The sequence below is a fragment of the Vulpes lagopus genome, chromosome 21 (assembly GCF_018345385.1).
Source record: "Vulpes lagopus strain Blue_001 chromosome 21, ASM1834538v1, whole genome shotgun sequence".
NCBI classification, from domain to species: Eukaryota; Metazoa; Chordata; class Mammalia; order Carnivora; family Canidae; genus Vulpes; species Vulpes lagopus.
The window spans coordinates 13,307,500-13,323,224 of NC_054844.1; the positions used below are offsets into that span (position 1 = coordinate 13,307,500).

General features: G+C 46.7%; 1 protein-coding gene across 1 annotated transcript in view; it reads right to left on the reverse strand.

Annotated features, from left to right (window-relative positions):
- GRIN2B (glutamate ionotropic receptor NMDA type subunit 2B) overlaps positions 1-14,709 on the reverse strand; it is a 420,281-nt gene extending 405,572 nt beyond the window's left edge. Inside the window, exons 1-3 of the mRNA XM_041735346.1 lie at positions 14,624-14,709; positions 14,008-14,157; positions 12,591-13,027 (exon numbers count right to left, since the gene is read on the reverse strand). The gene's annotated coding sequence lies outside the window, so the exon portion shown is untranslated. The remainder of the gene's footprint in view (positions 1-12,590; positions 13,028-14,007; positions 14,158-14,623) is intronic.
- Between the last annotated feature and the right edge of the window lie 1,016 nt (positions 14,710-15,725).

A 15,725-nucleotide genomic window follows, 5' to 3' on the forward strand; every position in this document is an offset into this window, starting at 1 on the left:
CCCCATGCCATAATACCAGGTGTTTATTATACATCCACCATGGGCCAGCACTCTGCTAGGAGCGCATAGGGTAGATAGTAGAGACTGTTTCTGCCCTTGAGAAATTCACATCAAAGGTGGGTGGGATAAAGACACAGCATGCCTCATCTCAATCTGTGGAACTATGGGAACATGAAGAGAGCAGTGCCTCCAGCCTGCGGGGACCAGGAAGACCTGGAGCAGAGGATCCCTGAGCTGACTCCCGAAGGCAGACCAGGACTGAAGCAGGTGAGGTAAGGTGGGGAGGGCAATGCAGGCAGAGCGAGAGGCAGGAGCAAAGGCCTGAGTGTAAAATGGCCTTTCATAGCTAAGCTTTTCCTTAGCTTGTGTCACCATCTTCATCTCTACTCTTCTTGGGTCATGTAAAGATAAAAGATAAGCCTGAAAAAAACCAGTTCTATCCATAAAGCTAGAAAGATTAGTCTTGCTCTCCTTTTTGACAAGTTTTTATCTAGTTTTCTAGATAAACGCTGTGACAGAGAACCTGAAGAGACATGGACCAAAGATTAAAAAACCACAGGTCACAATGCCTTGGTGCTGCTCTGCATTGGGAATACTGGTGACTTTGCCCCCACTTGCCTATCTTCTCCAACTAATATTTTCTATTCTCTTGCCCAGTGGGAGTGGATGTCCTGTACTAGAGGCCATCAAAAAGCTGTTATTCTGAGCAGGATGGAATTGTTAATAACATTGCTTGTATGTATATTAAACTTATGGTTTAAGGGGATTCTTTACCTTTCCTCGTTTGCTCCACAAGGCAATAACTGTCTCCCCTAAAGACCTCATTTTGCAGATGAGGAAGTAAGCTCAGCAAGGTTATGTAATCTGCCTGAATCACACAGAGCTAAGGTGAGATTGAGAAGGGGCCCGGTTTCCTGGCCCATTGGCTAGTGTTCCTTCCCTAGTTACACTGTACTTTGAGTCACTGAAAAACACTTTAGAAATACGCATGTGGTAGAGCTAAGGTACCAGAACTAGAACTCTTTGTGGCACCAAGAAATGCTGTCTTTCCTTAGATAGAAAAATAAAGACAGAACTTAACCTGTGTATTATAGGTTTATATATAAACTGCCCTCTGAGTCAGAAGTTAATGCAGACATTTGAAACAAAACTAGCTCCCTCATATTTGTTTTGGAATGAGGTAGGTCTAACTCACAGAATCTAATAATGATTCCTGTTAATAATCAAAACCCAACAACAAAGCAGTATTCTTAAGTGCCATTCTCTTACTCTAACCATTTGTTTCCACTCCCAAGTAGCAGTCTAATGGGTTTGAGAAAGAAACGGGCATAAGAAAATGAGCATTCTTCAAAATGTCCACAATCAAATGAGTAGGAAAGGATTGTTTCCTCTTAAAGGGAGAAGAGTTCAAGCTCGAAGGTGAAGTATATCTAAAGAGTGGTAGGACCAGGCTAAGAAGATGGTGCCCAAGCCTTAACCATCATGCGAAAGGAAAGAGATGCTGATTGCCAGTGCCATGAATCACTCACTTTTGCCCTCACTGAAGTAACATAAGGTCCAGCGACTGGATGTTTTGTAGGGGCCTACTTTTTCATTTGAAAATAACTTTGCTTTTTGCCAAAAACAAAATGCAAAAAGACGTGATGGAGAAGAAATCACTTCGGCTGAAGTTTCAATGTGCATGCTACTTACAGGTTCCTCTCCATACAACATAAACCCCTTACATTCTTTTACGTGGACGTGGCTCTTTATGATTTAAAGAGCAAGGGGTTACAATCAAGGATGTAGTTGGAAGCCTGGCTTGCTGTTCACAGCTGTGTGACCTTGAATTCCTTAATCCTCACTCTGTTCACCCGAGAAGCAAAATAATGCCAGCCTTGTGGTAAGGATTAAATGTGATAGCATATGTTAACATAACCCAGGCTATCGTGAGCACACCACAAATATCTATTATCAATTCAAGGTCCAATTTCAACAGCTTGTCTTAAGCAAAGGCAAGACAATTCCTTTTGGATAACTATTATGTTTGGACTGACAGCAATAACTCCTAGCATGTTCATCCCACCATTTATCTCTAAAATGGTCTACAAATTCTATCTAACCAGCTATCTAATTCCAGGACCTTCTCGCTCCTCTCCCCCACCTCTGTCTCAATTGCATGAATGCAGATTTATCAATAAACCAGAGTCCCCACCACGGTGACTGACAGATCATTCATACATTTCAGAGTCAACCTTGAATTTTATGTTTCAAGCAAAGTATCTTTGTAAATAGTGCAGAATAGAAAGATGGGGCTGAGAAGGTGAATAGCCATGATCCTTCCTATTCATTCCAGAAAGCCCAGTGCAGTGAAGGTGACGGGGGATAGATGTGAAAAAAATCCTCAAGGGATTTTCCCCAAAAGCCAGTGTAAGAAAAGGGCCACAAAGAGAAAATAAAAATAGTATGTGAACCAACATTTGGGAGAGCTTATTTCTAGTTGGGACAATCAAGCAAGACGTCACAGATGAGACAGCCTTTGAGATGGACTTGAGGAATAGACAGCACTGACACGGAACTTGACGCAAAGGGAAAAAGCATAATTAGTGATGAGTGAAATCTTTTTGAAGAAACGCCTTTATTGAACACAATATAAAATAAAGATCAAAGAGGTGAGACACTAAAAAAATGGGTATATTTTTACTCTGCCGGCCTATAACTAGCACAAAAGATACTCTCATCCGTTCAGCTCTAGTAAAATTCACGCAAAGCATCAAGATGTGCTTGGATGGCAAGGAAATGGAAACATAAGAGGTATAAATATGTCAACTTTATCCTCAATGCACATTCATTTTCATCATCATCTTTATCGACAGCCAGCATTTTCTGAGCACTGCCCAAGTGCGGAGAGCATTCAGCTAAGCACTGAGGACATAAAGTGACATAAAGCATGTAACTTGTTCTCATGGAAAAATGACAAATTAATCAGCAAACAAAAGTGATTTCTCTTCTATATGCAGGCTGTAAGAAAACCCATTCAATATTTTTTCTTCAAAAATCCAAGGGACCAACATCCTACTACCCAAGAAAGACCGTCCATATCTGGGGACCCATATTTGGCCAGGGTAAGATTTCTCCTGTAGTCCCTCTTCCTATGCGAGTTGAAGGAAAAGCCAGGATACAGAAATTAAAAAAAAACAAAAACAAAAAACACAGATAAGGACTGAAATTTTTCCCTTTCCCCCTTTAAGCCCAGAAACAAACCTGGAATTTCTAACAAGGTGATAAAAAGGAGAGCCATGAACCCTGATGGTACCAATTCCAGCCCCGCAGAACTCACTGATAAAACCGATCTGCATAACAAGTACAAGGGGAAAGGCTGCAGTATCTCAATGATTTGGATGTTTTGCTTACATAGGGCTAACTAATATTTATTTAAAAATTCAGATCAGTGACTACACTTCTTGGCTTTCTCCTAAATATTTAATGCCTCACACCTCTGTGTATCCCACCAACACCAGCGAGAGTCCAAACCACATTCCTGACCTTTCTCTCGCATTTCCAACCACTATTTGCAGACGTCCAAAAAAGAACTAGTGTTTTTTTACTCCCCATCAGTCTGTCTTTTTAAAGGAACATAGATCCATAAATCTGCTCTTTCCTTACCTCTACATTTAGGCTCACGTTTATTCTAAAACGGGCAGGGAGGGAGCCAAAAGGAAGGATGCAAGAAAACTATTAACCCAGCTAAGCCTAATAAGCAGTGATTAAAGTTACAGTCAGAGAAGAACGAAGCTCAATGCCTCCTACCCTCTTCCCCCTCTTTGTGCCTTTAATATTCCACTTCAGGCACTGAGAGGGAGGGTGACACGGCTAGTGAATTCCAACCAGCGCTAAGATAATTGTACCATTCACACCCCTCACCAGTCAATCAGGGTCTGCTTATCCAGCCCCATTTATTAATAGTTTTCCTACATTGACAGGGTTATAAAGGAGTGCAACGAGGCTCCCTCCCTGAAACAAGAAATGGGGCACCCTCAATAAAGACTAAGTGGAACGGAACTGAGGGCCACTCGCCCTAGTTCACAGCCACACCTGTTTCAAGGGTGTCAGGGGGAGCAGCTCCCTAACTTTCCTAACTTTCCACACCAAGCCTGTGTCAGTGCTAAGAGGGCTCAGGAATAAATACAGCCCTGCTCTCAGTTCCAGGCCAGGCACCCCTGGTGTGCCCACTGCACGCTCAATCCCCTCCTATTCCAACTACTTCTTCCACCTCTGGCTCAGGGAGCTTCCGCCAGTCATGTAACAGTCTAACAGTGATAGGGTCTCCCTCTACAGGTTAGAATGCTAGGACTGCATGATATTTCAAGAGAACAGGTGCCTAGTCAATCATCTTGCCCAGTGGTTCTCAAATCTGACCACCCATAAGAATCCCCTGGGGAATGTTTTTCAAGGACCCCTACATGGATCCCTTTCTGACAGATTTGAATTTCAACTGTTTGGGGTATGGCCTGGGCATGGACATCATCATTTTGCTGCTGCTGCTGTTGTTGTTGTTGTTGCTGTTGTTTAGCTTCTTTATGTTTGTGGAAGCTCTCCAGGTGATTTTGTTACTGAGCTGGGATTCAGAGGACTGCATAGCCTATCCCACTGATTCAGAAATGAAAAATCAAGGCCCCGAGGCAATGGCTTGCACACAGTCACCGGGTGAAATAAACACAGAAGCAAAAAGAGCTCCTGACTCTCAGGACCACCACGGCCTTGTTATCATTTAGGCAGTCACTGGATACCCTGGAAAAAATTAACATTTTTAAAGACACCTTGAGGAGTACCCCGGGCACTGACGAGAACGTGGATGAGCAAATGCCTACCACTGGCTAAAGGGAGAGACACGATTTCCGACGGGACTCGAGGGGCAGGGCGGTGAATGAAGAAATCACTAGAAAGAGACTAGGTGGATGAGGCTCTGCCCGATGTGCGTGTGTCTTTGTACCTTGGAGCTATTTGCAAAGCTTTAAAATGGTGGTTGTGGAGGATAGATCATCCTCGAGGTGCCTATTATCGTGAATACTCTTGTTATGCCATGTCACGCATGCACACACACACACACACACACAGAGACATGCATTACTGTACCTAAACTACCCCAACACATTTAATGCATTTAAGATTTTTTTTTTTTTTTTGCTGTTATTTGGTAAGTAAGTCACTATACAAATATACCCCCATGCACGCAAGCCTGGCACATGTATGGGTGCAGGGGGTGTGTGCACTTTGGGGTACACATGGAAACAGTACTTCTAACCCAGAGACACCAGCGACTGTGGCAGCTGAGTGATCAGACCGAGGTTCCCAGAAGATGGGGGGGATGCTTCGGACCGTCTATGCATTTTCACAGAGCACGATTAGCTTCAAGAAAAGGATAAAAGGGATCATCTCAGCTTCAAGTTTCGTAGAAGCCTCTCTTCTCCCCTCCCCAAACACTGTAGTGCTTTTATCTGCCCCCACCCCATTGTTTTTAAGTCCCACCTCTCAAAAAAGAAACAAGATCTGAGTTCCTAAGGCATTCCCACCAGTTGAAGCCCTGATCGGGTCTATATAAAGATTAATGAGAAATGGAAACTTGACATGTCTTTCTAAAGAAGGAAATTCACGGTCTTAGCGAGGCAGTGAACAAAGACGTGGAAGATGGCATGTGTGGAGCACAGCCTGGTTTTTATGAGTCGAGTGAGTTAATTAGTCAAAACCTTAAATTATCCTAATCTAGGAGGCTCTTGACTCCAGACGGTCCCCTCCCTGTAAAGCTGGACTCCAAGCAGGGTCAAAGCCTGCTTCTGTTTCCTTCCACGTCTGCCACTCCCCTGGGGCCAGCCTGGCTTCTCCTCTCCCATCTCCCTGTCCCTCTAGTCACGAAGCCTTGTCACTACATGTCCCCTGCCCTGCTCCTCAAGGTACCTTGGAATGAATGTCCCTTAAGTCAGCCAGTGGTGACACTGGCTCCTCCACATACCTTCGGACTCAGAATGCTCTCTTTATATGTAGTGGATATTTCAAAATGTCTTCAAGGTGAGCTTAGGATCCTTTTGCCAATAAAATGAATACCAATCACAATAAACAGAAAACTGGTAGAAGCTGGGTGGGGTGCAAGGGTAGAGGGATGGGCAGCAGGAAAAGGTACAAATAAAATTTAGAGGAATATGCATTTCAAATCCATTCTCCTTTAAACACCCATGCACTAGTTCAGTCAAGTGGTGGCTAAAAGTGTCTTTCTATCCCCTCTACACTTGGGCATCTACACGAAGAATGCTTCTAAAACACCAGGCCATCTTAAAAGGCTACCAAAAATTCCCAGGGAATTTCCAGAATTTACAGAATTCCCTGGGAATAACTGAGCCCCTCTTCTTCCATTGCTCCCTTTTGCCATTAAAGAAAGTGGCTAGTGTCTGAATATCATGGTAACTATCTCACTACTTTAGAAACACATGGGGCTAGGCTGGTCCTTCATTTCGAGTAGCTTGGCCTGGGCTAAGATCCAGCTCTCTCCTTGGCTACAAACCAACTAACAGCTGTCCCTTTCTTTATAATGGCCATCAACAAAGTTAGCTGCAATCCAGTGGTCTAAGATGAAAATTGTATCATTTGCTCATTCTAAAGGTGAGCCTAATAAACAGGGCTAGGATTCATTAACTGCAGAATCACCAAAGCAGAAACCAGAGCCTCTGCCTTTTCCTTTTCAGAAGACCCTGACTTAATTCTCTGGCCTCATTATTCGGGATCCGAAATTCCTAATCAATGAACCAGCACATATCTGTGTTGCTCTTCTCCCCAGGTTAAGGGACACACGGAAGAGCAGAAGGCTTGCTCTTTTATACCAATTTGCCTCTCCATCTGCTCTCCATCCTCCTAAACTGACCATTCTCTCCTACAAAACTCCGAAGTACTCTTAAAGACACAGTTTAAAATGTCAAACCCTCTGTGAAGCCCACCTCATTTTCCCAGGGTTCCCTCCTCATAGATCTTACCTAAGTACATGATAATCTCTTCACACATGTCTCCCCCGCCCATTCGATCATAAGCTACTGGAAAGTACAAACTAGAGCCAATTCTTTCTCGTAACACAATGTTGAACAAATACTGGTTCTTAACCAATGTATGTCAAATAGCCAAGTGGAACAAAAGGCACAAAAATGAAAGAAGAGAATGTGAAACAAAAGAGACTAGAAGACACTAATAAATAGATAAACTCTATCTAGAGAAGAACATAAAAAGAAATAGAAGATTCAATTACAAAAGGGCCAGAGTAAGAACGCACAGAGGACAAAAGTGGAAGAGGCAAAAAGACACGCATGGTGGGAAAGTGACAGAAGAGGGGACACTGGTGAACTTAAATACACAGGCTCCTCTCAGATCTTTTTTATTTTCTTTTTAAATTTATTTGAGAGAGAGATAGTGAGAGAGAGCACAGGGAGGAAAGGGAGGGAGAGAGGGGAAGGGAGAAGCAGACTCCTCGGTGAGCAGGGAGCACAATGCAGGGTTTGATCCCAAGACCTGGGAATCATGACCCAAGCCAAAGGCAGACACTTAACCAACTGAGCCACCCAGGCACCCCCTAGATCTTTTCTTTTTAAACTTTTTTTTTATTTTTATTTATTTATGATAGGCACACAGTGAGAGAGAGAGAGAGAGGCAGAGACATAGGCAGAGGGAGAAGCAGGCTCCATGCACCGAGAGCCCGACGTGGGATTCGATCCCGGGTCTCCAGGATCGCACCCTGGGCCAAAGGCAGGCACTAAACCGCTGAGCCACCCAGGGATCCCCGATCTTTTCTTTTTAAAGAAAAAGCAGAAATCCTGAAAGTTCCAAAAGGAAAATACATACGCGGAGCTGCCAACATTAACCATGATATAGAATGTGGTTCAGGAATGATGTAGACACATGATGCATGGTCCAGAAACCTTGGCATCACCAGAGACTGTCAGGAGGGCACAATCATGGATCCCACCCCAGACCTAGTGAATCAGAATGTACATTTTTAATAAGATCCCCAGGTGATTCCTATAAAGAAAAAAGTTTGAGAAAACTCTGCTATAGACAGTTGACGTCCACAGATCAGCTCCACATCTGATTCAGTGGTGTGGCGCACAAAGCATTGCCACCAAGCCGCTGCATAACCTAAGCCAATCACCTAATGTCCCTGGATTTCTGTTTCTTCACCTATTTAATAGGAAGGTCAGAGTAAATTCATTCTAAACTGTCACAGGCTCCGATCTTCTTGATCTCATCTAATATCAAAGCTTCAAATGGTTCCTATACCCACCAGAACAAAGAGCAAATAGCATTACTTGCTAGTTACTATTTCATTTCCTCTCTCTACTTACCTAATATTTTTTTCAAGTATCTGTTATGTGCTGGGCACTATGTTAAGGACAAACGATTCCAAAATAAATAAATATCCTTCCCTGTCCTCAAGGAGCTCACAAACTTCTAAGGAAAACAGAATATAAAGAAAATTAGGAGAAAGTATGGTAATAATCATGAACAAGCACTCGTGATGCACAGAAGGCAGAGAGCAGCCATTCTGCTTGGGGCAGTCACGGAGGATTTCAACTAAGGGCCAACATATGCACCAGGTCCCTTCTCTGCCAACCTCAGCTGTGAGCACTAAAAGTAAAAAGACAAAAATAAGGTAGTCAGAGAACATCCACCAACCAACCACAGGTTCCTGAACACACCTCTCTGGATTCACAAAACTCCAAGAGTGCATCCACACAATGGATTTTGTGACACGGCCACAGATATGCCATTAACAGCCGCAGGTGCACCCCAGAAACCGACCCACTCTGAGTTGCGCCTAGTCCTTCATCCTGACTACATTCGGTTCTTCTAGCTTTGGCATCCCTCTGAAAGATAATATCAATTCAACCACTAATCTACTCTCCCTAGAGGCTTCTTCTGTGGTTTCAAAGAGGGGATGCACTTTAATAAATGTGAACAATTCATTAGGCCAGTAACTCTTTTTGATCTATATTTATTTATAGGGACGTCACTAGTAACCGATTGCATGCACGGTAGCAGAAACTGAAAATGTAATTTAATGAAAAGAAGAAATTTCTAGAATTTCTAAGGAGGCTGGAGAATGGCAGTGGGGAAAAGGGACCTAATTTTCCAGCGTATCCACTCCTGACCCCAACGGGTGACACAAGATGAGTGGTTTTGTTAGCCCTAGTCTTCCTTATTAAGGAAAAGAGGCTATCGCTCAGAACAACAGTTTGCCAACCTTCAGAATGGGGAGTTCCGCTCTGGCTTCTTTCCTGCCCCTTTTATAGGCTGATTTTTTGCTATGGTTTCCTCACATACAACCTGTCCTTTCTCTGCTATATTTCATTCCTATTTCATAAATATTTATGACATTTTTGCTTTAACCTATTAGCAGTGGGTGGACATGTCACCTTCATCTTCGTATTGTTGAACAAGAAAATAGGGGGAGAAATCCCTGCATCCCCCTGCATCCCAGGTTCATCATGTTTATGGAAGAGATGGGAGGTGTTTTACAAAGCGATGATGATGTGGTCAAGGGCTGATTCAGCTCAGTCCCGTGTTCACTCATCCCCCCAACCAATGTCAGTCCATGTGTCCGCCTCACAGGTGCCCACTGCCCCTCTTCACACAAGCCTGAAGCATGTACATGAAGGTCAAAGAAGATGGTCAAGGTTCTGAGGCCATCCTTGTGGAAGTGAAGAGGAAGACAAAATCAAGCCACCTGCCATTCACACCTTCACCAGAGGGAGTCGCTCTTCGCACTCAGCCTAAAAAAAAAAACCCTTGAAGTGCAAAGTAGTGACCAGACAGATGTGTTGGCCCTTCTCCTTTCCCTTAATTTTGTTACTTCTTTTCTTTCTCTGCATCTATTCCTGCCAGAAACTACACACACGCACTGGCAAAGCAAGGCCCTTCAGACAGACAGGCTTCCTAGGTATGGAACCAATGGGAGAAGAAATGAGACAATCGAGAGGCACACCCTGCTCCTCTCTTTGCATGTTAACAGGTATCCCTGGGTGGCCACATAGCTCTGGGTTCCCAGATCCGTCATGCTTTGCTACACCTGAAACACCCAGACATAGGAGGCAACCATGTTATTCTGCTTCCATTCAAATCACCAATCTAAACTCTTTAACCCTGCTTGCCTGAGAAGTCTTTATTTCCCGTTAGTTTTTTTTTTTTTTTCTTAATTGTACATCACAAAGACTCCTTGACTGAAATTAAATTTGCTCTTCCTCCCACCAGCAGCCACATTTCTTCCTCAGGTAACCCACACTGCAAGGGGGTGGCAGAAGGAGAGAAGACAAAATAGAACCCAGTCAGCTCTCTGTGCCATGAGGGGGAAAAAAAAGAGAGCGAGAGATAACAGCGGCCCAGAGACAGCCCAGAACACCACTGAGTCACGGTCTCGCTGAGACTGCTTGGGAGGATGGAACACACCTGCTTCATCAAGTCTCCAAAAGAGCTCTGGATGTGGTAAAGGTACAGACCACCTGTGGTGATGCCACCTTGATCCTAATAAGCCACCACCAGTTGGAATGCCTCCCCTTCTTTTTGTAGCTTTCCCACCACCCGGTCCTCCTCTTCCTCAGCACCCTCCCCTTTCAACCTCTTTTCCTTTGTCTAGTTTTAGGGCCAACTAATGATGGCCTAGAACCTGGATTAATCCCATGAGAATTCTAGGAGAATGTGGCTGAGACTCTGTCAAAAGGCCTGCTGTCAACCTAGTCAACCAACCAACATGACGAAGGAGCTAGTCACTGTAGAGCACAGTGGCAGGCACCAAGAATGAAAAAAGGGGCATATGCCCTAAGGACACCCACCTCACCTTGCTCATCTGTACGTAGGAAATCACTGCACATGGAGTTGCTTTTCTCACCCATACCTCTGTTCTATTTTGAAGTAAAATTAAGAATACATCCTCCCACTTGAAGGAGTAGAAGCAGATGGAGAACCAGCTCAGGTGTCTGTAAGGTGAGCACACACCAGATAACCTCAGCTATTTGCAGACATGGTGAGAACATGGTTCAAAGTGGGATCCCACTCTCTCATTCTGATGATACCATGGGTGCAGATTACCATTTAAACACTCAAAAGAATGAAACCAGAGGGAGGGGAGCAGTGAATGCGGATTATATCCATCCTTTCTGGACAATGAAAAACTGTCTTCTACTGTGATGTTGAGTGACAGGGGTCTTCTGCTACTTCTCCCACAACCTTTCAGTATTCTGGATTGTTTCAAAGTATAGTTATTAAAAATGCCAGAAAAAAAGGATTTGGGGAGAGAATGCTTTCAGAAAGACTACTGATGCCCATGATTCTGCTACATGATTTTGGAGATCTTTATCTCAACCTGATTTCTGCATTTGGGCACCTTCTGAGTTTGGGGGTATACAGTCAGTGGATCAAGGAGAAGAGCACCAGCTCACCATCATGGCCCTCCAGCCTGTGGATGATCTGATTTCCTCAGGAGTTGTCTTGGATTGCATGAGTGACTAGCTGAAGAGTCATTAGCTAAGTCTTTTCCGTTTCTCCTGCTATTTCTCTCTTCAAGTACATAAAAATACTGCCTAGCCACATTTCACATACTGTAAAAACTGATGAGAGGGGGGGAAAAGAGAGTATTAATTCTCTTTTGAAGGTACAAGACTACCACATGCAAACGGCACATCTCTTTGTTTAACACAAAGACTCACGTGTCGAATTCTGCACCCCTTCCACATGCACAGCATTTTAGAACTCTGCAAGATAGCCATTTTGCAAGAGTGTGGAAGTAACAGTTTGCTTGGAGGATGTGTGGGTATAAATAGATGTGTAGACAGAAGGAGAAATTTACAGCTCAAAAATAATAGCACAGGAAAAAAAATATCAATTAAAAGGAGAAAATTGACAGAATTCCTTCTTTCCAAGCTTAAGATTTACGTCCCTTTAACCTGCAGCATCCTTCAATTCCAGGTGTTCCTGGACTAGCCCAGATAGCCAGATTCCCTACCTAGACCTGTCCCTCTGCAGTAGGCCTCCCGGGATCTCTGGGCCCCGTGTCAATGCTTTAGACAGCAAGTGGACTTCAGGGCAACAACCACAGTAATCACTATATTCATTTTTTAAAGGGCATCAAAAAAAAAAAAAAAAGCCTAGGAAGGTAGAGCCAGAAGACAGAGAGGCATGGAAGTGGCAAGGGGAGAAAGCTAGCCTGAAAAAAAAATTCTAGATTCCCATAAAAAAATAGAGCTTTAGAATAAACAGAAATAAAATGCTATCTAACTCAAAAATCACACAGGTCTCCCATGCATGTCTATATCCAGATACCCTTATGTCATCCAACATCTCCCATCCCTACATACATCCACCCCCACTGCTTCCCAAAAACCCAAAACCTGTTTGATGAGGAAGGGAAAGAAATAACATGGGAGATCTCCCCCTTTGTAATAAGCCTTTTTCCCCAAAACAGCATTATTTTATTATCTTGTCACCTTTTCTTCCAAAAATTCCACTTGAGGGATCTGAAGAGAGAGATAAACAAGGAATCCCTACCCCCAGGTGAGATGAAAATAAAACAGAATTTGCCCTACCTTGGTTTGTAGAAGCCAAACCTCTAGACGGACAGATTAAGGGAGTGAGCATGTTGGGAATGTCCAGTCTCCTCTTCTCGCTGGCATATCCACATAAGAAAGACGAAGGATAAATGAAAGGAAGATAATTTAAAATCCAATTTAGCGTGAATTTTGTTCTAATCTTGTGTCTTGAAGAGATGCAAATTCAAAGAAAAAAAGACTGAATTCAAAGGTAATTCAGGATATGGAGAGCGGCTCACAATGCAGAATCCAGAGTAATTATTCCATTTGCATGTGAGGTTAGTGGCTGGGCTATTTTTTTTTTTTTTTAATGATTCTTCTGGCAATTACGGTTTTTGATTTTTGGAGCTTTAGAGGAAGAGGCTCTGTGTGGAGAAGCTGGGGGCCGGCTCTGTCCCTCCGTGGAGCATGGTCATCCCCAAAGCGTCCCCTTCCTAAGGGGGAAAAAGAGGCGGTCAGGGTTTGATTCGAGTGTCCCCGGAGGATGAGAAAAATGCATTCCGAAAAAGATATCAATTCGTTTTAAGGAAAAGGGGGGAGGAAACCCCGCATTTCCCACAGAGTGCACACGAGAGGAATTGAAAACAGCTGGCACCGGGCTATAAATAATTCAGGAAAGGTCTGGCTATACCATTCCTGGGACGCGCACGGATGAGAGGTGGGGAAGCCAACCTGAATGGAAGCGGAGAGAGGGAGGGAGGGAGCGAAGGGGGGAAGCGGTGAGGCAGGAGGAAGGGAGGGGACGCGGCACCACGGAGCCACACGCACGCACACGCACACGCGGACACACCGTCCCCACTTAACTCGCCGGCGAGAGCGGCCCCCAGCCCCATCTGCATTGCCGCGGACATGTCTGTCTCGCTCTCCCCATCGCCTCCAGCGGCAGCGCCTCCCCCCACCCCGGCTGGTGCTCAGTGGGCTCCCATGTGCACCGGGTGCACCCTGGGCATTTCTCGGAAGGGGCACACTGACACGCGCGCACACGCGCCCCCGCGCACACTCACCCCCGCGCACACTCACGCCGCCGCCGCGCTGATGTGCAGCGCTCGGGGCTGCACCTGCAACGTGTCGATCGGACGGAGGCTCGCGGCGCGTGGCTCCGGCCCGGGCCGCGACGCCCAACCTCTCCGCTCGGTAAGGGGATTCGCAGCGCCCGCCCCCCGCCTCCCCAAAAAAAGACCAGAGCGAGCCCTGCCCCTTCACCCTAAAAATAAAATCTTTAAAAAAAAAAAAGAAAGAAAGAAAAGAGCCACGTCCAAATTAGCAAGTGCCGGGCTCTGCCGGATCTCAGCGCTTCACCGCACACCAGGTTGGTTAGCGGCTCCAGGGCTTCGACCCTTTATCTTCCGACCCCCCACCCCCCACCCCCCAGCCCCCAGCCTGAGACGTGAGCCTCCAAGGAGCATCCACGCACCGACTCCGCGCGCCTCGCGGCGTTGCAGAAGCTCGGGAGGGGCCGGCGGGGGCCGCGGGTGAGGGGCTTCCCCCCCTGCAGAGCAGGGCTGGTGAAGTTCACGACTCTCCGTGGCCGAGCCGGACAGAATGCATTCGGACGCCAGCACTTCTGGGTTGTGGTCATCCAAAAAGAAAAAAGAAAAGAAAAGAAAAGATCACCCTGAACGAACACTTTCGATAAGAGCAAAAGCCCCGAGATTTCCTAGAGGTGGAGAAGCCGGAGGAAGTGGTTTTTGAAGAGGGGTGGTGGTGCGCGGGGAGGGGGGCGGGGAGGGGGGACCTTCCTTTCTCAAAAAAAAAAAAAAAAAAAAGAAGGTGGGGGGTGGAGAGGCAGGATCCCAGATTCCAGTTGGTGGTGATCGGGGCCGGGGGAGGGGACGCGGGCGGGGACCCGCCGTGCAAGTCCACCGCGCGGCCGCGGGAGAGGGAGACGAGGAGGGGAGGAGGGGGAGGAGGGGGAGAGGGGGTAGGGGAAATGGGCATCAGTTCCCGGGGGCGGGGCCGGGCATCGCAGGCCGCCCGGTCTGGATTCGGGTCCCACACCCAAAAGCGTGCCCCCCTACACACACACCTACCTCTCACCACTGGCTCAGGGGGAGGAGCAGCCCACGAGGCTGGGGAAGATGCTTCTGCTCCCCGGTGTGTGTGTGCGCGCGTGTGTGCGCGCGTGTGTGCGCGCGCGTGTCCTTCCTCCACACCCCCCACCCCACCCCACCCCCAAACCCCGTCGCCCCCTCACTCCTATTGCCGAGACTCCGGCGGAGGCAGCGTCCCACGTCACGTGGCGGGGGAGTGGGGTAGGCAGGGGGAAGGCTTAAGCCGAGCCCGTGGCGCCTCCTGCCGGCCGCAGCGGGGCACGGCAGTGAGGCGGGCGGCGGAGGGGTGCGGGGAGCGAGGCCGGGCCCGGGGCGGCCGCGCTCCGCTGCAGAAGGCGCCTCCGCGGCCGCGCTGCCGGGGCCCAGCCAGCGCCGGGCTCCCGCCCCCCGAGTCCGCCCCGCCCCGCCCCGCCCCGCCCCCCGCTGCGCTGCGCGCCGCCCCAAGCCGCCTTCCTGCCTTCAGGGAGCTTGAGCTCCCCGAGCCGCGAGGCTGGCGCGGAAACAGTGGGAAGCAGAGAAGGGCACGTGTAACTAAGGCTGAATTGCGTGGTCCAGGGGGTGGGTGTTCGGCGGGTTTTAATTAAAGCAGATCCTGTTCCTTAAAGGCCTTGAGTAGAGACGATGATGAGACACGTCAATAATCCTCATCTGAACCTACATTTCATGGCATTCGCAAGCCCACCCTCTTATCCAGTCGTTTCTCTCCCTCTTAAACTGTTTTCTGTTTTAACAGCACTTAGGGTGGCCGGGGTGGCTCAGTGGTTGAGCATCTGCCTTTGGCCCAGGGCGTGATCCCGGGGTCCTGGGATCGAGCCCTGCATCAGGCTCTCCTGCAGGGAGCCTGCTTCTCCCTTCTCCCTCTGCCTGCGTCTCCGCCTCTCTCTGTGTGTCTCTCATAAATAAATAAATGCAATCTTAAAAAAAAATAATAGCACTTATCACCACCTGTAATATTATTTTTAATATTAATGTCATCGTGTATGCATCATTTTTATTCTGATCCGTTGTCTCTTCAAAGATCCAGAATATTCCAGTGGTGGAGCATTTTCACATGGGTTATATCATGAGCTTCTCGCCAATG